Source organism: Oryzias latipes, chromosome 1 (genome assembly GCF_053564925.1).
Source record: "Oryzias latipes strain Hd-rR chromosome 1, Olatipes_Hd-rR_3.1".
Taxonomy (NCBI): Eukaryota; Metazoa; Chordata; class Actinopteri; order Beloniformes; family Adrianichthyidae; genus Oryzias; species Oryzias latipes.
Genome location: NC_136237.1, coordinates 1,526,125 through 1,549,165, shown reverse-complemented (window position 1 = coordinate 1,549,165; position 23,041 = coordinate 1,526,125). Strand labels below are relative to the sequence as shown.

Sequence of the window (23,041 nt, the reverse complement as noted above, 5' to 3'; positions counted from 1 at the left end):
TCCCATTTTTTTGTTGGAAGGGCAATATTGTTATCTAAATTACATAAAAGTTTGTATATTTTGGAGAGAGTTCTATTCATTGAAAAATTAATCAGAGTGGTAACTACATCTGGTAGCTTTAAATCGTCGTCTTTAATTTTATACTTTTTAGTAATACTTGATTTAAGTTGCTGATATTCCAAGAAGTTATTTATTCCATGTTTGTCTTGAAGTTCCTGGGGGGTTATGAATCTTCTATCAATAATTACGTGCTCTAGTTGTTTTATGCCCCCTGCTTGCCAAGCTGGGAAGTGAATCATTTTTTTGTTAATAAGGATGTCCGGGTTGTTCCAGATGGGTGTCATTTTGCACGGTTGAATTGATGATTTTGATATTTTGAGAAATTCCCACCAGGCTGTTAAGGTGGCATTTATATTAATGCTTTTGAAACAATCCTGTTTTTTAACTGTTTGGCTAATAAATGGTAGCTGTGACAGGTTGATCTTTCCACATAACGCCTGTTCCAAGTCTAACCATGAGTTGGTTTCTGGATTATTTTTTAACCATTTTAAGATGTATTGTAATCTATTTGCAAGAAAGTATTTGTGGAAGTTAGGTAATTCTAATCCTCCACAGCTTTTTGCAGATTTTAAAGTTTTTAGACTAATTCTTGCAGGTTTGTTGTTCCATAGAAAGCTTGATATGGATGAGTCTAATGTTTTGAACCATTTTAATGGCGGTTGTGTGGGAATCATTGAGAAGAGATAATTAACCTTGGGTAAGATTTTCATTTTAACCGTGGCTACCTTGCCCATAAGGGACAAAGGCAGGTTGGTCCAGCGTGTTAGATCGTCCTGTATGCTTTTCAGTAATGGGGTGTGGTTTAGCTGCACCAGTTCTGATAGTTTGGGGGAAAAGTAGATACCCAGATATTTGATATTTCCTGTTTTAACTGGAATTGTGAGTCTTTGTTCCATATTCCTGTTGAGTGGTAATAAAACAGACTTATTCCAATTAATGGAATAGTCTGATATGGAGGAGAATTCATTTATGATCATTGCTGTTTCATTTACAGAATGTAAATTCCTTAAAAACAGTAATATGTCATCCGCATAAAGACTAATTTTATGATGGCTGTGTTTGGTTTTTATTCCTATAATGCTCTCATTCTGTCTTATTGCTGCAGCTAAAGGCTCAATGAATATAGCAAAAAGAGAAGGAGAGAGTGGGCAGCCCTGTCTGGTTCCTCTTCCAAGAAAAAACCTGTTTGAGGTCTGTTTATTAGTTCTAACTGATGCATTGGGCTTGTGATATAATATTTTGATCCAATTGATGAATGCTTCTCCAAAACCAAACTTCTGGAGGGCAGCAATAAGGAACTTCCAATTAACTCTGTCAAAGGCTTTTTCAGCATCCAGCGATAGTACCGTCATTTCCTGGTTTTTAATGGTGGCAAAGTCTATTATATTAACTAGTCTACGGACATTATCATCCGAGTGTCTGCCTTTGATGAATCCAGTCTGGTCGAAGTGAATTATGTGAGGAGTGATTTTTTCTATTCTCTGTGCTAGTGCTTTGCAGATAATTTTTACATCTGCATTGATTAGAGAAATAGGGCGATAGCTTGAAGGACTAGTGGGATCTTTGTCTGGTTTTAGAAGAAGAATTATGTTGGCTGAGTTCATGTTAGGTGGCATTGATTGGCTCTCATTAATAGATGTGACAGTTTTATAAAATGTTGGTGCCAGTTGTTCCCAGAATTCTTTATAAAACTCAGCAGGAAAGCCGTCAGGCCCTGGTGCTTTACCATTGGGCATAAGTAACAGAGCTTCATGAAGTTCAGACAGCGAGAGCGGAGAATCTAAGTTTGTGATTTGATCCTCATTTAGCCTGGGTAGGTTTACATTATTAAGAAATGAGTCAATACTTTGCTCTGACGGATTGATCTGCGGTGTGTACAGGTTTTTATAAAAGTTTTCAAATGCGTTATTAATTTTGACCGGGTCATGGGTGACATTTCCTGTTTGGTCCATAATAGAGGTGATTGATGATTTTTCTCTGTTAATTTTAAGCTGATTAGCCAGAAATTTGCCAGATTTATTAGAGTTTTCAAATCTTTCAAGTCGTAGCCTTTGTATTTGAAATTGTGTTTGTTTATTAATGATGTCATTTAACTGCAGCTTTAAATTTTTCAGATCTCTCAGAATGTGTTCCTGTGCAGAAGCAGCATAAGCAGTCTCCAGGGTTTTGATTTTATTTTCTAATTCTAATAAATCTGCTTTCTCTTTGCGTTTTTTGTGCGTTGAATAAGAAATGATTTTCCCTCTCATGACTGCCTTTGCTGTTTCCCAAAGAACGCACGGTGGGATGTCTGGAGTATTGTTGAAGTCTAAGAAGGTTGCCCACTCTTTTTTAAAGAATTCAAGAAATTCCTGGTCCTTTAACAGAGACGTATTAAACCTCCAGGTTGTACCAGAGGGTGTGGATTTTTCCCTAGAAATGTTTACAGAGACTGGTGCATGATCACTGATAATAATTGGATGGATATTGGAGCTTTGAATATTTTTTAAAAGAGAGTTACTGATTAATAAATAGTCTAAACGGGAGTGTGAATAGTGAACTGGAGAGAAAAAGGTGAACCCCTTAGTGTTTGGGTGACATGAGCGCCACGCGTCGCAGAGACCCAGATCACTCATGTACTGCTTTAGAATACTTGCAGACTGCCATGTACGCTGATTTGCTGCTGTGCTGAGTCTGTCAAGTTCAGGGTCCAAAACAAGGTTGAAGTCTCCTCCTATAATGATTGTGGAGTCAGAGTGAACTGAGAGTGAGGTGAAGAATCTGTGAAAGAAGGAAGAGTCGTCAACATTAGGACCATAAATACTCACTATACAAAAGTCCTTATTCTGAATGGATATATTAATGATTACAAATCTGCCTTCTGGGTCAGTAACTGTATCCTTATGAGTAAAATTAAGATTTTTATTAATTAAAACAGCAACTCCTCGTTGTTTGGAGTTGTAACTGGCAGAGTATATAACTGGAATTTGTAAGCAGCACATAAGGTGATCCAAAGAATTTGATAAATGGGTCTCCTGCAGTAGAGCTATATCTGCTTTTAGACCATCCAGGTGATTTAACACTTTCAGTCTCTTTGGCTCAGAGCCAAGTCCATGCACATTCCAGCTAACGATGTTAAGACTGTTCATAACTGCTCTGACTGAAAAGGTGTAAAGCTAAGTAGTGCTTGTGTACCAGTCCGTGTGCGCGTGCCCGCATTGAGAAGCGCTGTGCGCGTGAACGTTTTCTGGCTATGTGAGCTGCGTGTCGCGTGCGTCCTATGAGAGCCTGTGTGAGGTGATTGCAGTATGTCGGCGTGTGTGTGCGGGATCGCATGTGCACGCCCCTGTGTGCGCTTGTGTGTGCGCGCGCCCGTTCCGTGCATAAATAAATACTTACCGAGGATGAGTTGCTTCCAGGTGATTTACATATAATGAGGGGGGAGAGGGGGGGGGGGAGTAAAGGAAAGAAAAAAAGAGATAGAAGGGAAAACGAAAACAACAACAAAACAACAATAGAAACATCAGTGGGACTGAGGTGACGAAGAAAAAAAAAGACTGTTTTCCTGAGATCGAGGTGTGGATTATTGATGATCCTGTTTTCCATTCATTGAAGTAAGTTTAGCGGGTTTCTTCTGGGCAGCGCAGATGTTCTCAGCGCGGATCTGAAAGCCTTCAGCACAGCCAGGGGGTGATCTCCGGGTCCCGGAACAGCCGTCCGTCCACGTAAAGTTTGTCAACGGCCACAATCGCTCTCGAACCAGCAGCAAGATGCTTCCTCCTCAGCGGGAACAGGATCTTCCTTCTGCGGAGGATTTCTGCCGGGAACTGGTCATTAACGCTGTAATGCGTGCCTCTCAGTTCCCGTCCGCGGCCCTTCACCAACTCCTTCTGTTTGAAATGTTCGAATTTAGCCACAATAGGACGCGGGCGCTGGTGGTCGGACCTTCTTCCTCCGAGGCGGTGAACCCTGTGGAAGGAGATCTTCTGCACCTCCTCCTTGGGGAGCTTCAGGTGGACCTGTAAAAAGGATCTGACGGTGGCCTCGGGGTCTTCTCCTACCTCCTCTGGAACCCCCGCGACCACTAGATTGTCCCTCATGCTCCTCGACTGAAGATCCAGGAGGGTTTCCTTGATGGATCGGTTCTCCTCGGAGAGACGGGCGGTGTCATTGCTCAGGGTCTTCACGGTCTCTCTGAGGGCCTGGTTCTCCGCTGCGAGCTCCCGCACCTGCTGCTGGCTGAATTCCAGAGACTCCCGCAGACCTTGAAATTCTCTATGGAGGATCTCCAGCAAATTGAGGCGGCCATCAAAGCTGGAGAGCTTTTTGTCAATCGAATCCAGGATATCGCTCATTCCGCTGCCCGGAGAGGACACAGCCCCGGGAGAGTCCTCAGGCCGTTCACGCTTGGCGGAGGGGGTGGTGGTGGCGGTTCTGGGCTTCACCATGTTGCAGGTATTAAAACACTCGTCAATGAAATTCTCCAGGTCCTCCAGGCTGACAGAAGCTTAATACTCTTAACAGGTTGTGTTAGTTAGCAGGAAATATTTTAATATGGCGGAAAAATGAAACAAGATCGAAAATGTTTGTTCAAATGCTTACGCGCCGCCAAGTCGACTCACCACACTCGTCTCGCTGGGTCTCGCGATACTACAGCATCACCCGGAAAACCCCATTAGAAATTACATGTTTCTAAACACATAAGTAGCAAAACGATTTACCTGAATTTTTCCTTCACTAATGTGAAACAGCAGGAGTCTTACAGGACGTCCAATCTGAATGAGATTTTTAATAGTAAAGAAACAAGTGTCGGCTGCAAAGATAAAATGACTCTTCTTGGGTTTCTGTTGAGGTTTCCTGATTTCTAGAGTGCGTGAGAAAAGCCTTTCCGAGCCTGGTGTCTCCTGTGTGTTTTATCTGGGAAACCGACGTTTGCACCTCCTTCCTTTCTCTTTCCTCTCTCTATGCTTGGTGGAGCGTGCTCAGTGTACCATGAGCTGCAAAGTATGCAGTCGGACTGTTTGAGTTGGCAGCTCGCTGTGAAACGGTCCGAGGACGCGCCTGCAGCACTTCAGGGTAAGGCCGGCCTTCGGAGTCCGAAAACATCTCGTTTGACAGAGGTGCGCACTGGGTAACCATGGATACGGAGTCCAGTCTGTGCTCCTTGGGCATGTGCAGCTTGTGCTTCTTTTGGTTTTTGTCCAGTCATTGTGTAAATGACTCAAACATTTAAACATGTTTAGCCAATGTTTATCAGCCTTTCAGAGGCTACAAAACTTTTCCAAGAAACACTTTGTTGCTGTTTTCTGCCTAAAATGCCCATTACAATACCTAAATGAACAGAATTCAACTGTTTTTTTTATTTAAAATTGAACAGACGTTTTGATTTTTTAGGAGGTACAACTGTAATAAATAAAAAGTTCTTTTTTCAGCAAAATCACTTTTTTGATCTGGGAAAAGTAAAATAAATCTCTAAATTGTGGCTAAAATTAGAAACAATTAAAGACCAACTAGCTTCTGTTATCCCACGGTCTGGGTGAATGCTGGACTCTGATTGGCTGCAGGGGGTCCAGTAAAAAGGGATCATGTTCTCCTAAAAAAGTAGTTCCGGTCTCATCGGAAAACACATCAGAAGCATCTCATAAAAGAGAATCAATTAAAATGAGGTAGAAAAAAAACAATTTAAAGACAAGTAAAACCTTTAAATGAATTCTGAAACGAACAGGGAACAGGTGCAGTGAAGCTAAAACAGGGAAGATGTGATCATATTTGTTTTTCTAGTTAAGAAACGGGCAGCCACATTTTACAGCGGAGTCCAGCGATGGCCGAGGCGATGACCCCCAACGTGTAGGACATTACAGTGGTCCAGCCTGGTGGGAATAAAGGCGGGGGTCACTGTTTCCAACTGCTGAAAGACAGGATAGGTCTGACCTTTGACAGCTGCCTCAAGTGGAAGAAACTCCACTTTACAAAAGAATTCATTGGTTTGTCCTGTCTCAGCTCAGAGTCCAGCGTGACTCCAGAATTTAACTTTTTTAAAGAAAAACATCTGAGTTTAAGATGTCATCTTTTTTTCTTTCATTAGTGACTGTAAGCGGGAAACTGTGTCCATTGTCAGAAAGGACCGGATGACACAGAAGCAACGGTCCTTGGCGTCGAGTTGGATGTTGTTTAGTCATTCTGATCATTGAAAACCCAAATCTTTCTGTTCAGGAGTTTTTAAAACCAAATTTAGAAATGTTGTCATGGTGGCCTGTCAGACTCCTCCCCCTCCAGCTCTGCTGCTCATTCATCTCAGCTGTGACTACTCTACTCATCAAGACACCTGCTACTTAAGGAGACCCAGCTTCATCGTTCTTCGCCAGTCCGTTAACCCTAATGGTGCTCACTACGGCTGGCTACTGGTCTCGTCCTGAGCTAACCTTGTCTGTTTTCTGCACTTCAGGTTTTCACCTCATGCCAAGAGTGTCACCTGAATTTTACCACATCGAGCAGCAGAAGTCACAGCTCTCCTTTGCTGACGCCGCCTGTGAATGTGAGCCACAGTCTCTGTGCTCATCTAGATCTCCAGCCACGCCACGCACCAAGAACTCGAGCCACGAACTCTGTCTGGTCCCTCGCTCTTGGAGTTCCACACGAACGGTACCAGAGTCTGCAGCCACGTTACCCACAGCCTCGCCAGGAACCAACAAGAACTCTAATTAACATCTTACTTACCTCTCACCTACCTGTCTCAGCCTCTGGGTTTCAGCATCTGGGTCCGCCCCGCGTTCTAGTCATGACAAATGTAGGATAAAAACAACCAATGAAAAACAAAAGCACTTGTGTCAGAGTTCAGTAGAAGTTACCTGAGCGGCTTTTCCTGCAGCAGATTCAATTCAATACCATTTTATGTGTACAGCCCTAAATCACAACAGTCGTCTCCATGGGCTTCGTACCGGTAATTGTAGGTAAACATACAATCATGAATTCAATAGGAAAATACTAAACTGAACTAACTAAATCAGGGCATCCCTGCCCTCCTACTCGTTAAGGAAAAACTCCTCAGGGGGGTCCACAGGAAGGAGGGATCCTCCCCCAGGACGGACAGGCGATTTACCAGAACTCTTAGAGAAAATTAGCTTATAACCCTACAACTACATGTTTAAAGTCCAGCAGATGAGCTTCATCCAGATTCCCTCTCAGCTGGAGGAACGCTGCTCAGAGGCCTTTGCTCTCACTTCATTTTATGTGAAAAGTTTTTCTTTTACGTCTTGGCATAAATATGAATGCAGGAGCTAGGAGCCAATCGAAAGGAAATGTGTCAAATCCACAGTGTGTTGCTCTGAGAAAAGGATTGATTGATTTGTGGAAATTTGTTTCCCTTCAAGAACTGAAATTAAAGAAATTAAAATTATAGAAATTAAAACAAAATCCATAGCCAGTAATAGAGAATATATTTATGTTGGGACCAGCTAAAGGGGAACATTTGAAAGTTTAAGATGTCCAAACAGTTCAGTCCATTGGTCCTGACGTTTTCCTCGTTTTGATTGTCAAGATATTTTAGGGAAAAATTTGCTTAATTCATGAACTAAAATGGTCTCTATCTGTTCACGCAGAAGAATGAAGCGGTTTGTTCATTTTTAGCTTCTTTTTATTTGTGCTCCTGTCCCTTTGGCTTTTTTTCATCAAGACCAACAGTAGTTTCATGTTGCCTGAACTAAACATGTCTCAAACAACAAATCCCCTGAGCTGCACGGTTTCCATCCACTCAGGGACTCATGAAAACCTGCTTTATGATAAAGACCCTCATGTTTTTAAACAGTTTTCTTTCCCTCGTTCGGCTTCGTGGGAGATGTCTGCTGATAGATTGACGGATAATAAAAGTACAAAAAGCGACGGAGCGTCGTGACTGACGAGAGGAACTGAATTCTTGCCTCTTTCCCATGTCCGTCCTGTGAAAACAGCTTGATGTGGGGGGAGATGCATTCCTCTGACCCTCTCCTTACAACAAGCCTTCATCTATTTTAGGACACAACTTCAGTACCCCCACCACACACACACCCACACACAGGATTCCTGACGACTTTGTTTTCCCAGACATCCTGATCGTCTTTGTCCTGTCAGCGCTCCTGAATTCGGTCTGGGCTTCTCAAACCAGAGATGTAACGACAGGACCAACAGGGTTTACCAACGTGTGACCCAAAAGGGTTTGGACTTTGGCAGGCTTCTTCAGAAATGTGTGATTTACTCTGTAAATGAGAATCCAAACAGCAGTTCTGCAAAGAAATCAAAGCTTGTGATTCATTGGTCCCCACTTGCATCATCGGTCAGAATGAATTACGTGAAAATGACTGCGGTGTAACCGGGACAGCCTTTATTTTATCTTATAATAGCACAAAATCTGTTCAAGTGTTACCACACCTGAGAGATCTCTAACAAACCTCAGCATTACACTCCAAGTCAGGGCTCCTCCTTCCTTCTTCTTTTGACCCCCCTACATATTCCATAGGCTACTTTCCCCGCCCCTTCTGTATGATCTCGTGTTAGAGAAGTGGGGGCCATCATCCTAAAATAACTGTTATCCCAATCCATCCTAATGTTTATTGTCCTTTTTGGTGTAAATGTTCATTTGTATAATTACAACAAGATTTGTTTCTAACTTGTATTGATTTTGTAAGAGAGATATTTTGGGGAGTGAGGGTTAAAGCTTACATTTTGGTTTGTTTTGTTTGCATAGGATCATGGGTAGGATGATGCAGTGTGTTGCTTTCTGTTTGTCTGTTACCAGAAATAAAGGGAAGCTTCTCTCCCAGAGTTAACACCGTGTCACGCCAAACAATTAACCAGCACAATGCAGAAAGTGAACGGTTACACTCATACTTATTTAGTCTTTCCGAGGCTTTACGGAGAAAATGTTCCTAAAAATGATTAAGTCTGGACACTTTTCTACTTGAAAAGAGACCAACTTTTGAACCAAAAGGTCTCCTGTTGTTGAGTTTCTCTGAGTCAGAGCCGTAAAAGAAATCCATAGAACTGGTGGAAAACAAAGCATTCATAAATCATAAAAGCGGTTCAGGATTTTACGCTTCTCACCTCCATATGTTAGTGATCCGTCATCCTTAAGCTTCCTGTTTTAGGGGATTGTGATGCTGTCGTACGGCGTCCTCACGCCACGCTCTAGTCGTTAGTGAGGTGTGAGTTCTGGCTCCTTCCTGACCGCACACATGCTGCATGCACAGGGCGTGCACGTGATCCGTAGGTGTCTGGAGGACGTCCCCACAAACTACACTCTGATTGGCTCATTTCTAACAGTCAGGCTGCAGTGAGGAGCGTGCACGTACTACGTGAACAGCTCTAATGGGCTTGTTGCGCAGGAATTGGAGGGCGCCTGCGTCTCACCTACCTCCCCCTGACGTGTTGTAGACGTGTTGTAGACGTGTTCACAACGACATGTCACTAGCAGCATGACCGTAGAAACAACATGCATGAACATTTTGTCTCTGTGGGTTCACTGAGGCATCTTCAACTTTCATATTTCCTGTGGGTCACCTGCATGCAGACAGCCTGTTTCCACCCGTAAGGACAGTTGAGTGATAGACGTGACCCTTGTTCTATCCTAGGCCCTTTAACATTGGGAGTTGGGTCACCTAGACCCACTAGACAGTGCTCTGAACCTTTTTTCTTCAATGATTTGTGATCTTCACTGGTGTCCATGGATTACATGAAATCTTTCCACCTTTATCCACCTTTGTCATGGTAGGGAAAACATGTCAATGGAAGGGGGGGGGTCATCTAAGATAGCACAAAGAAAGACACTTGGCTTGTCCCGCTTCATTTCTATCAGTAGGTTTATTTTGTTTGTAGCCACTCTAATCTAAATTCAAAACTCCAACAGTTTGGGAAAATATTTTAGTCCCTTTTGCCCAGATAGACGTCTTTTTTTTTGAGCTGAATGAAGTTTTCTTTTTTTAGAATTTACCACAGCAGGAAAGCAAAGCCGGGCGTTGGTCGGGATTTCTTCCCCAAATTTACAACAAACCTAGGTGTTAACATTTAATTCAATGGATATTATCCTCATTTTATAAATGTTGTTTCAACTGTGCACCTGATTTAGAAAAAACTACAATGATTGGGCAAAGAGCCTTCTGCAGACAGGACAGTAAGAATTGAGACGGTGGAGGGCTGAGTGGATCCATCTGACCCGTTCCCTCATGACAGACCTTTCTGGCTCTCCAGCTCAAGTCTGTCTTTTTGGCAGCGTGAGGCGGAGCAGAAATCCATTTGAATAGCTCTTATAACATGACCTAATGGCTAAAATACGGGGATGTCCGAACCACTGTTTAGAGGAACCTTCAAAAGCAACCCGGCCAAATGCGTCGTCCAACGGCTCTCTGCTGATTGGATGCCTCTACCGCTGTCAGGATGCTTTAGAGTGGAATCAGTCGATAGAGTTCTGGAGGCCTATTTGTGTCTTTGCTGAACCGTCAAAGCTTCTCTCTCTGCATGGAAAACAACAAATGCACAGCTGTCGGTCCATACTAAATGTCTCCTGCTTCCATTCCTGGCTGGGGCCCGGTGTGCAGCGTTCCCTTTTTCCTGAACATGTGGGTTTTCCCCGGCCGCTCTGGCTTCCTCCATAGAGTCAGACCGTCCTGAGGAGTAGGTGTGAGCAGGAATTTCTGTAATGCACCAGACGGCTCCAGCATCACTCTGAATAAAAAGATTCCTTAGAGGAACTTTCATCGGCTTTAGAAGGTCTTCTTTGTGATCCTGTAGTTCATGGTGGGAAGCCGTCATTTCCTGGAAAAAGATGTTTTTTTAGATGAAATCGAGACCTGCAGGAAAGATTGATGAGCTTTTGGTGCAGGAGAAAGGCAGCATCCTCTGGGTACCGTGGTTCACTGTCAGACACATCCAGTCATTAATAAAAATGAGAGAAAAGGAACTCAGATCAATTTGATAAAAAAAACAACGGAAACAACTGTCAGTTCATTTTTTTAAAAACGTTTTAGTTTAGAGGGCAGGAAAGGAAAACAGCCGTACAAGTTTATTAATCAAAGCACTTTTCTAAAAGAAATCATGGGTCAAAACGCTTCCAAAGGCAGTTTTTCCTCCTGGATGGGATTCTCGCATTCTTTTGACTTTAGGAAAACCTTTTCTTTTTCTTCTGTGCCCTTTCTATCGTCCAAAAACAGAAATGAAAGAAAACAAACCCTTTAGTTTGGGTCCTCTAACAAGGCATTGGGATTCTGCTCATATGTAGGTTTGTGTATATAATTTAATAAGTGTGACAGAGAAAGATGAATTCTCGGCGGTTACGCTCTGGGGCAATGACGTCATGCATGGAATAAGCCGTTACCGTGGACGGATAAACCGCAGAGTCCCGAATGCAATGGTGGTTAAGGACCAGCAGGGGGCGCCAATGCCGTCATGCAGAGAAACAAAAAAACATGAATTCAGAGGCAAACGATGATGGCGGCCGGCTGAGGAGAAAATAAATCTCATTTAGCCGTTGGTTTAGAAAGAAGTTATTCTAGTTATTATGATTAGTGGTGGTGAAAAGTTAATATCTTCCTCTTTGAAATGGCTTCATGCACACACTCAAATAGATGTACATGAACAGCTCCAGGCATAAATGAATACAGCGTAAAGGAACCATTAGTGTTGTTCACGTGACACGTGCGTGACTGTTAGAAATGAACCAATCGTGCATATTTTCTCTATCATCATGTCGCATCATGTCTGCAACACATAAGGGGGAGTAAGGGGGAAGTAGGTGAGACACAGACGTGAGGAAATCAGCCAATCAGAGTGTAGTTTGTGTGGACGACCTACAGACGCTTACGGATCACGTGTGGCATTTGTGCGGCCGGTAAGTAGCTGAAACTCAGAGCGTGGTGTAAGGACGCCGTACGACAGGATCACCTGGACGTCATACGTTACTTTGACTATCCTTATATGAGAAACTTACCACTCGTGCAACAATGGTACGTTCCTTTTTCATGATGTGGTCGTATGAGCCTCAAGACACACCTGTGCTCAGGGTTAAGATGCAGCTGCTCCTCCCTGCAACCCTCCATGGGTCCAGTCAACCCCAAACCCTGCAGAACCCATACAGGTCCACCCCCCTGTACGGTGTAAATTGCGTAAATGGCGTATACTTATATAGTGCTTCTCTACCTACAAGGACAAAGCGCTTTACAGTCACAGACCCATTCACCCAGTCACACACACATTCACACACCGCTGCCAAACACAGGCGCCCGCCTACCACCAGAGGCAAGGTGTGCATGACCAAGGCTTAAAACTCCCCAACACAGGCGTGAATAGAAGAGCAAGCAGCAGTGAGCCATTGGGAGCCACGGGGCGGTTGGTGGACCCTCTGAGGGTCCACGGTCAGCGTGCACCAAAACAGTGAGCAGAAAAGAGCAGCCAGAAAATGTCTGAAGGATTCCATCTGAGATTAAATCCAAACAGATTAATCTGTCAGAAAAATGGATCAGCAATGTTCAACAAGGCCGTCTTATGACCACTGCTCTCTCTTGGGTGTTTTCTGTTTTGTCGGCTCATTCGCCTCCAAATATCAATGAAAACAGTGAGGAGGGGGGGGGTTCACTTGGGGCTTTGTTTTTATTGACCTTCACTGTCTATGGCCCCAAATTGTCTGACATAAAAAGTTCTGTTCCAGCTCATAGCAAAAATAACTAACATAATTGAGAAAGCTCCACTAATTAACAGTTTAAAGGCACACATTCAGCAGCTACTGGCTCAGAGGGACACAGATGAAAACAAGATGTGTTGGTTTTCCAGCCAAACACACAAACGCATGTTTTCCAATCACCGGCGTCTTGCATGGATGCTCCTACGCTGACAGGAACCATGTATGAGCGAGAGAAGATTGATGTCTTCTACATGTCTGCGAGCTGTGCGGCCCAAGTCCATAGGTGCCGTAAAAATAATAAATGAATGATGTCCAAAGATCCTGAGGAACACAAGCTGCAGAGTGAAGTGCAGTGGAATTATTTTAGAGGCTGAAGCCATGGAAGCACCGAGAGAGAAAGGTTTAGTTTGGTATCCAAGGAAAAGAGGGAAAAAGATCCTTAACAAATACACTTATGTGTTTTAACAGAGAAAGTTATTTTCCGTGGTCAATGCTCAATTTTAGATTTTTTTTTTCCTGATTAACAATTTGAACAAAAAGTACTGAAACACAGTTTTGGTTTTTTGATGTATTAATTGAGTTTTCAGTTTTAGGAATAATACAGACAAATTCAAAACCCAGCCCCCCCCCCCCCCCCCCCCCCCCCCCGTCAATTGCATACACAACAATATCAATTTAGTAAAAAAAAATAAAGGTACTAAGATGAAAAACAAACAGGAACAGGAAAAAAAAGATGTAAAATCAGTCACAACATAGGTAAAATAGAAATAGTATAAAAACCACCACCACGTAAAGTGCAAACATATCAATACATACACAAGGAAAAAAGAAAAAGAGGTGTCACTCTGTCAGACTTGTGGGAAGCAGATTAAAAAAGATAAAAAAATTGTTTCTTATAAAATTCATGTTGTGATCGTCTCAAAGTAAATCTTAGTTTTTCAGTTTTGATCTTAATTTTATCTCTATATGTCTGCCATCATGAGAAAAATGCTACAATGAAATGCTAATAAAAAAATAACATGTTTCATAAAAAATTATAATAAAAAATAACAGAGAAATTTTCTCCCGTCTGCGCTCAGAACAGAGCAGAACACAGCGTCACAAATGTGCCACAAAAGCCAGCCAATCCCAGAACGCCGACGGCTGTTTTGTGTGCACGTTTTTTCAGTGTTGAGGAAATGTTTTATGTTTCAAGTGGAAAATGATTTTTTCAGCTCACAAAACAGTGAGTGTTGCTCTTGGAATAATGGCACAAATTTCCCTCCATAGACAGACCCCAGATGCGGGAGGAACCACAAACTACGATGTACCAAGGGATTTAATGACAGAACCACAGAGCCCACAGCATGAACAGGTTATCCAGCATGAGGCTGATTGGCAGAGTGCAGGCAGCTGTGACTGGAGCACAGGTGAGTGGGTGGAGTCACAGCACGCCGGCACAGAAACCAAAGACAAAATCAGAACAGAGTCAAAACTCTTCAAGCAAGCATTACATACACTAGGTATGTTTAAATGTATTGGCTTGTGAATTTTACAAAGTTTTGATTAAAGCGTCAACATCTAAAAATGGGATTTCAAATTTTGTCTGATGTTTTTATAGGCCACCAACGACTGCTCACATTACGGTTCCATGGGCAGCTGACATTGGAGTAGAAACCCCTATTAGTTTGTGGATACGCGCTTTGAAAGGGTTTAAGTCTTGTTCTTTAAGTGCACATCTTCAACTCATTCAGTTTACACAGTAATCCACCGTTTGCATTACTCCAAAACAACATTGCATAACCTTTTTCTTCTGTTCCACCAACCTGTAACCGCTCTGAAACTGGTATAAGTTCTTTATCTCATTTATTTTACTCATCCCCCATGCTGACACATTTGTGGTCTGATATTTTTAAGTTCCGTTTACAATGTTCAAATAACTCCCAATGTTCTGACTGCAATATTTGGCTGTTCAGAGCAAACTCAGAAGCTGTCCCACTCAACTCAACAAGCAGTCATGTTTGGAATGATTACAGCTAAGAGGGTTTTTCTGAAGGAGTGGAAGGCTTCTACTTCCCCTGGTTTCTGTAAATGGCTGAACGACATGGCGAGCTGTTTATACCTCGAGGAAATCCGATACAAACTGAGTGGTCGGCAGGACAAATTCACAAAGACTTGGGGACCTTTATGGATCATTTTAATCAGGCGATAACCCAGCCACTCTTCTTTGTATTCGGGACGAATCCTTTGTTGTTGCTGAATGTGGGTATTTATGCTGTGTTTCTCAATTGTACACTGGCAGTGTTTGTGTTGTGTGTGTTTAAAACTTTATTAAATATAAAAAAAATACATTGGCCTCTTGGTTCAGAAGCTTAATCAACTGGGAAACTGTCCTTTTATAATTAGTGTCATGTCCATTTTTTATCCAAAAGACTTCAGACATGATGTGACCAAAAATAAATCTAAAAGTAACCTCAGACGTTCTGGTGAAATGTGAGCGGATGAAACACGTGACGTTCATGTACAGCAGCCTGTGTCTAAGGGTCCACTCTGCATCCCGGAGCTTTACTGCCCCTGTTGATGAGCAAAGCAGATATGAATGTTGACAGCAGACCTGCCCCCCCCAGATGCAGTCACCTTTCAGTCCCACAGCAAAGGTTAATGGATGTGCACGGCACAATGATTGTTTTCCCTGAAAGGTATCAGGAAGCTCTGACATCCTCCTGATCAACTCCTGCCGCTCTGCAGAAACCAGGTCCCAGAAACAACACAGGTTTTTATTTGTATTTTGGCTAAAAAAGGGATAACTATAATGAAAGGACCACTGAAAACGCTTTAAAAAATAGATAAAAGATGATCGGATGGGACTTTAAAGTTTATTTATGTCAGTCGTTCCCTTTTGTAGCCCTGGTGAACTGTAGCTTCATTTTCCTATCCTGGTCTGACAGCTGTGCTCCCTCCTGTGGGTTTCTGCTGATGTAGACCAGCCGTGTTAAAGTACAAAGTCCTTCTTTAGTGTTCATAAGGCCAAAGGAAATTACACACACTTATGGGTGAGGCTGTGGAACGGCGTCCTCACGCCACACTTGCCCCAGGACAACACAAACTAATTGGTCTGTCTAATTTCCTCATTTCTGATCGTCAGGCTGTAGCAAGGAGCGCGCATGTATCACGTGAGCGGGTACCTACGGAACACGTGCACACCCCGTGCGTGCAGCATTTGTGCGCGATCAGGAAGAAGCCAGAATTCACACCTTACTTATTAGGAGGCCGTACGACAGGGGTGTCAAACTCATTTCACCGAGGGCCACATCAGCATAGTGTCTGTCCTCAAAGGGCCAGATGTAACTTCTACATGTAACTAAATGTAATGAAAGATAACTTTTTAAAGTGACAATTACAGTTGAATAGAAAACATATGTTTGCTTGTTACTTTAGCATAAATCCTTTTAAATTTTGTCCTCTTATTAAAACCCACATAACTCCAGTAATGAAGGATCAGACTGTCAATAAAAAAAATAACATAAACTGAGCTTAAAAGGTCATGTATTAAAGTGTAACACTTTACAAAAAAAGGCTGCACACAGCTCGCATCCAACTGATGGTTTGATGACTACATTTTGTCTGCAAACACTGAATAATTACAACAGCAGCTACACATAAATGATATGTAATCAACTAAAGAGAAAATGTATTTTAAAGAAATTAAACACTTTTATGCTCTTCCGGGCCACATAAAATAACATGGCGAGCCACATTTGGCCCAAGGGCCTTGAGTTTGACATGTGTGCCGAACGACAACATCATCTGTACGTCATAAGTGCGTGGAACTGTGATCGTACGAGCCACAAGACAACTGGGCTCCCCTGAAGATCCAGACGCTCCTCTGAAGATCCAGACGCTCCCCTGAAGATCCAGACGCTCCTCTGAAGATCCAGACGCTCCTCTGAAGATCCAGACGCTCCCCTGAAGATCCAGACGCTCCTCTGAAGATCCAGACGCTCCTCTGAAGATCCAGACGCTCCCCTGAAGATCCAGACGCTCCTCTGAAGATCCAGACGCTCCTCTGAAGATCCAGACGCTCCTCTGAAGATCCAGACGCTCCTCTGAAGATCCAGACGCTCCTCTGAAGATCCAGACGCTCCTCTGAAGATCCAGACGCTCCCTCTGAAGATCCAGACGCTCCCTCTGAAGATCCAGACGCTCCTCTGAAGATCCAGACGCTCCCCTGAAGATCCAGACGCTCCTCTGAAGATCCAGACGCTCCCCTGAAGATCCAGACGCTCCCCTGAAGATCCAGACGCTCCTCTGAAGATCCAGACGCTCCCCTGAAGATCCAGACGCTCCCCTGAAGATCCAGACGCTCCTCTGAAGATCCAGACGCTCCCCTGAAGATCCAGACGCTCCCCTGAAGATCCAGACGCTCCCCTGAAGATCCAGACGCTCCTCTGAAGATCCAGACGCTCCTCTGAAGATGGTCTGAGGGTATTTTAACCTGGATCACACTAAGTTGGTACGTTTTACTTAAATTCACAGTCATTTCTTTGTCTCTCAATGTAAAGCAGGTTTCCAAAACAATGACAGTCAGCTGTGCACACGCCAACTCCCAATTCGCATTTGCTGTTCATCTTTAATTAAACCAATGATAAATAGTTTGTAATGTAAATACAAGCCTTTCAAACATTATTGGGAGTGTTAGCTCCAGCAGGGACACAGGCTGTGGACATTTTCCAGCACTGCTGTACTAAAAGTTACTGATGACTTCTGGGAGGAATCCAGATTGAACAACTTTGTTTAACGTGATGGATTGCAGATAATGACCGTGTTCCATCCAGATGTTCATATTGCAGGATTGGAAGCAGAAAGATCCAGACTACAGATGTTCCTGCAGATGTGGTCTTCCAATACCTTAAATTTTGTTTTTTTAACTGAAGACCGTGATCAAAAGTTCTTTTCTACATGGGAATTATAAAACCTGTGTAGCTGTTTGCATATGAAGCATGTATAGGTCCGTTTGTATGCTGGGCTGGAATGTACATCACACACAGTCAAGGATGGTTTGCATCACAGGGCCATTTGCAAAGACGCTCAACATTTAACACTCCAGTCTCCTCATTTCTTCCCTTGCATCAACTCGTGAGCTCCGGGTCCAACAGCAGCTCTGCCAGGAGAAGTTTGTTTTGAGGAGGCGGCTGAACTCCCCTTTCTGCTTTGTCACACAGACCAAGATAAATAGACGCCTAATGGGCTCTGCTCAGATAGCAGAACCGACTCTCCGCGACCTTTCATTCAAGTGGATGATGTTTAGTTCACTGCCGGTTCCAAATGTTTGTGTGCTCCAGAGGATCTAACAGCATTTGGTTGGATGAGTAGATTCACCAACTTCCATGATGTTCCATTCAGTTTCTGTTCAAATAAAACCGTTATTAATCTCTGACCACAAAATATTTAAAGAAAATTATTAATATACAGCAACAACTGACACAGTCCAAACATTTCATGAAGTCTGGAACCAAATTAGTGAATGCTGTTATTGAAGTAAATAAACATAAATGTTCACGTTGAGGACTTCTTTAAAACAACAGTGTGTTATCTTTTTCAAAAAATTCCACATTTAAACTGGAGAATCTTCTCCGTTTTCAAGGCGTCTGCCGGCAGCTGACCCGCTTAGAAACGACAGCAGTCAGTTTAATAAGGCCAACATAAAAAAATAGATGTTTATTTTGTCCAAATTACCATCCCGCTCAACGAAGGACCCAACCAACGTCGCCCGGGAAGGCCGAGGCCATTGAAGGATGCAGCCAGTACCAGTTTTAGGCATGGGCCATATGGGCAATTGCCCAGGGCGCAAATTTAAAGGAGACGGAGTGCTTGGAAAAAATAAAAAATAGAAAAAAATCGCACCTGAGATTGCACAACACCTGGATCATTGAGCCTTTAGATGACTCAGCTCATGCTGATAATGTCATTCTTTATTAACTATTGGAGACATCTTTATGAAGTGTCTTTATTTTCCAGTTAAAACGTGTTTTTACATCTGCCTGTCGTTTAGTTAGTGTCAGTATTTGACATGAAGACAGCAGGTAATGCAGGCAGTGTAACAGCTACACACCTACCACACCGTTCAGCCGAAAGGTCACATTTTATTATAATTTAGATTTGTATTTGAACTATTGTTTTACGTTTATAAATAAATGTTGAAATATTATGAGAAAATAGCATTTTTTAGTGAGTAATTTTGTGTTTTTACACACAATGTCAGGAACTGGTGGTGGAGGACCCAAAATGCAAGAGACCAGGCATGGAGACAGAAAATAAAACATTTAATCAACAAACTGAAACAGACAAAAGCCATGGAGCAACAAAAAAGTGACAGAGCAGGGGGGTGTTCCAGGAGGCCCGTTTAAACTCCCCTGACTTTAACCGTGAACTCTGGCTTAAGTCCGCCTGAACTTGTTTACTCTGGGTATGTCGTTTCCAAAAGACCGGATATGAGTTAGTGTAATTACGCTCCACTTGGTAACCCTGGGTTAATGCACGAGCACAGCAGATACATAAAGACATAGATCAATAGATCGCCGATTTCCAGAGTCACCATGGAAACGCGTGGAGAAAAAAAGAGAGCGCTATACGTTAGTGAGACGGAGTCTGAATGACGGTTTATGAAGATTATACGACCATCAATGAAGTAATACGTCAGCATCATCAGCAAAAGAAAGAGTTTCTGCTTGGAGAAAAAGAACAGACAAAGTAAACGCACAAGTTTCTGATCTTATTTTCATAACTTATGCAACTTAAATTAATTCAATTGGTAGCAAGTAATTGAGTTAAATTTATTCAACCTAATTTCTTATGTCTATCCAACTCAACATTTTTTTTACAACTCAAATTTACATATTTAACGAAATGTCATTTTACTCCAATTCAATTTAAGTTTTTCCATCTTAATTTATTTTACTTCTTGAACTCTCATATGTCCAAATTTGAGCCTGCAGATATTCTCATTCTTATAACAATAAAATGATTGAAACAAAACAGACTTGATTCATGTGTCCGTATACTACATCTCTGAATTAATCATTACACAACTTTCCAGTAGGTGTGGTAAATATCATTATCATCCTCTTCCTCCCTCTCACTCATGGTGCAGAAAGAATTAAACATAACAGGACAAATAACTCGCCAAAACACAGTAAAACAGCTAAACAACTAAACACATTTGGTCAAAATCTCTCAGTGTGATGACTCTGGCAACTCTGTTAGATCCCAGATTTAAAAAAAATGGATTTGTTAGCCAGCAAAAGGCAAGTGAAGCGGTGAAGAGACTGCAGTCAGAATGTGCAGAAGAAATGAGGAGCCAAGAGAAGAAGAGCCTAGCTTTTCACATGGGTCAGAACCCAGTTCAGGTATGAAAATACATTTCTGTGGCACTTTTTGATATGATATAACATGTGATAATAAAGTAATGATTAACTATTTTTTTAGGGCACAATCTCTGGAAAACTTTAGATATGGAGGTTGCAGAGACCCAGAAGACGAGAAACGCAACAGCTGACTCCATTGTTGAAGTCCAACGCTACCTGGCAGAAACAAACACACCCAGAAACCAAGATCCTTTGCAATATTGGAAATTGAACCAGGAAATATACCCACATCTTCATCAACTTGCACTTAAAACTCTCTGCTCACCATCATCGTCTGTACCATGCGAAAGAGTATTTTCCAAGGCTGGGGAGCTGGTGTGTAAGAGGAGAAATCACCTTGGAGCAATGACACTCCAAAAACTTTTGTTTCTCAATAAAAATTCATGAACTAATCACTTTTTTGTCTTTTATTTCATATGATTTAACAGTTGAGTTGACAAATGTGCACATAAGTTAAAAAAATTGTAACTCTAATTTTTACTCTAATTTGCTATATTTTACATACCAACTCAGTTTTAGCATTTACACGAACAAGGAATTAATTTACCTGCAATGATTTTATAACTACTGCAGGGGTCACTATTGGGTGACCAACACAGTATCAATACAGTGCCGACACAGTTTGTTTAGTGTGTCAATACACTCCTTGAGGTATCATCGTCCCATCACTAGATGACGGTGGGTGCTCGATCCATCTGGGAGTTGATGTCGCCCTTTCTCCTCCCTTCTCCCGAACTGCCTCCAGAATGGCGTCAGTCCCCGTGGCGTAGCTCTCCATGGTGTGGCTCTCTGTGGAGTAGCAGTGGCTAAGGATCCCACTTCTGACACCAATGTAACGATCCAACCGGACCGTCACTTTAGTGGGCAAGCAAAAGCCAGACTGCTATTTAGATGGCTTCATTGGAGAGCTGTCCGTGTCCCATACACCGCACGACCCCGGACAGTCTCAGGCAGAAATAAACAGGAAGAAAGGCAATGTTCCCTTTTGAGCATCAAACCCATTTATTCCAAGCACACATACAGCCCAAACAGCATGAAGGGTCAATTCAGCTTCCAGCCCTCTGACTCAAGGTTTCACCCTAAGCTCCCCACTTCCCATGAGCCTTAGGGGCTGAAGGCGGGGCTAACCCCCAGGTCGCTACAATATGTCCTAATCCGCCTTTTTCTCCCTCCCAAGATCCTGCCTGCCTGTCTACCTGCCTGCCTGCAAAACTGCCAGCCCGCCATCCTCACTCTATTCAAAATAAAGCTTGTTACCCACAAAGCCGTGTCCACAGTTGGATTCAACCTTCCACCCACCTGCCATAACAGTACTGCTGTTAATCTTTTCCAAAAAGGTGTGCTTTAAATCCATAGCAAACAAATCTTAAAGAAAATCAAACTTTTTACCAATACTCTTCTCAGGAGGATTCACAGATCACACACAGGCCTGTTGATTTAGCGTGATGTCAACAGATGAACTTCATTGTTTCAGGAGATGCTCAGCCATCTCGACCAATCAGCAGGCTGCTTGATGGCAGACATGTGGGGCTCCACTGAAACTCATGAATGCTGAATCAGAAAGAGGGAGAAAGAGAGATGAGACACAACGTATGCAAAAATATTTCTGCCGCAAAAATAGTTTATGAAAGCAAAAGAAAGCTTTTGAAAGCACATTCTTAATATTTTCCTCTGCTACTTGGAAAGTTTGGTTTGCAATGTTCTAGCATGAATATCACTTCATCCAGAGTTTTTGACTGAAGACATAGTAGAAGTTGTGAACTTTGAAGTTGATTTTAAAGGTGATCTTGCTGCACAAACAGCACAGCTAAAAACGCTTACCAGCACAGAAAGTGGAGCTTCCCAACCTCCAAACAGCATCTCTGGGAAGTTCCTCGACCCACAGCTCTGCACCAGAAGATCTACCGCTGGTGTCGTGGTAGCAGACGGCCCGGGACATCCTCAGATGGTTTTTGTCTGCTGCCAAGCAAAGCTGTTTAGAAATGTGTCTTCAGTCCCTTCATCATGCCGCCCGCCTTGTTATGGCGTTTGCTGCAGGAAGTGAGCATAGGAGAACCATTTTCTCACAACCCTGTAGTGCCTGACTCTTTCTGAAAACTGGGAAGCAGAAGGTTATTAATAGTACCGGCTGTGTAACTGTGTCAGTTTAGAAGATATCTGACCCTTTTAGGAGCTTTGAAGCTGTTCAAAGCTACGAATAGAACTAGGAAAAGAGCAGCATTTAAAAGGTATTCAGAATTTCAGATGTGATGTTCTGTCTCTGAGTCCTCAGAGGTCACTGTACTGTCATGGTAACACAAAAACGTTTTACTAACTGAAATTTGACAACAAGCCTGCAATGGTCAAAGTCCCACTCTGATCATCTTCTGATCTATTTCCAAAGTGCTCCTCTTTTCATCCTGATGAAGCCGTTTTAAGACACAATCCCAGACAGTACACGGCAGTACAGCAGAAAAAGTAGAACATTTACCAAAGTTACAGAGTACAACACAAATACCAGACAGAGAAATGCAGAATTTCAAAGGCGACTGAGACTCTGGGTAAACTGAAGAGTTTTTCCCTGCAGATGAGCAAGGCGTTAATGTGGAAATCCAAGCTTTTTATGTCCAGAAAACAGAATGCAGAGCCAGAAAGAGGATTAGCAGAGCGCTTTGGGGCGTGAGTGGTCCGCACTCAGAGTCTGCTGTGACATGGTTCAATGCTGAGGGATGGGGGTCAAACACCAGCAGGGTTTGGAAAGTTAAAAGGGATTCACAAAGAATTACGAGTGTTTTCCATGCAAAGTATGTATTGGGCAGATTGAGTTTTGGTGATATTTTTCTCTTTCAGTCAAGGGAAATCCACAGATTTTGATCAATCCTGCTCAAATCTTTATGTGTGCTTGACAAAGAAAAACATGCTGTCAGGATAGTTTGAAAAGGATTTCTTTAAAAACAGCTCAGCACAGACAGTAAGA

General features: G+C 42.7%; 2 long non-coding RNA genes across 2 annotated transcripts in view; both read right to left on the bottom strand.

Moving 5' to 3' along the window:
- The window catches only part of LOC144992446 (uncharacterized), a 30,146-nt gene extending 24,993 nt beyond the window's left edge, over positions 1 to 5,153 (bottom strand). The window contains exon 1 of the long non-coding RNA XR_013656413.1: positions 4,761 to 5,153. This is a non-coding gene — a long non-coding RNA (uncharacterized LOC144992446). The remainder of the gene's footprint in view (positions 1 to 4,760) is intronic.
- Positions 5,154 to 13,338: 8,185 nt separating this feature from the next.
- Positions 13,339 to 23,041, bottom strand: LOC144993561 (uncharacterized). The gene is made up of 3 exons (XR_013657069.1): positions 21,907 to 23,041; positions 21,475 to 21,636; positions 13,339 to 18,067 (listed from the first exon to the last, which is right to left on the bottom strand). It is a non-coding gene; the product is annotated as an uncharacterized LOC144993561 (long non-coding RNA).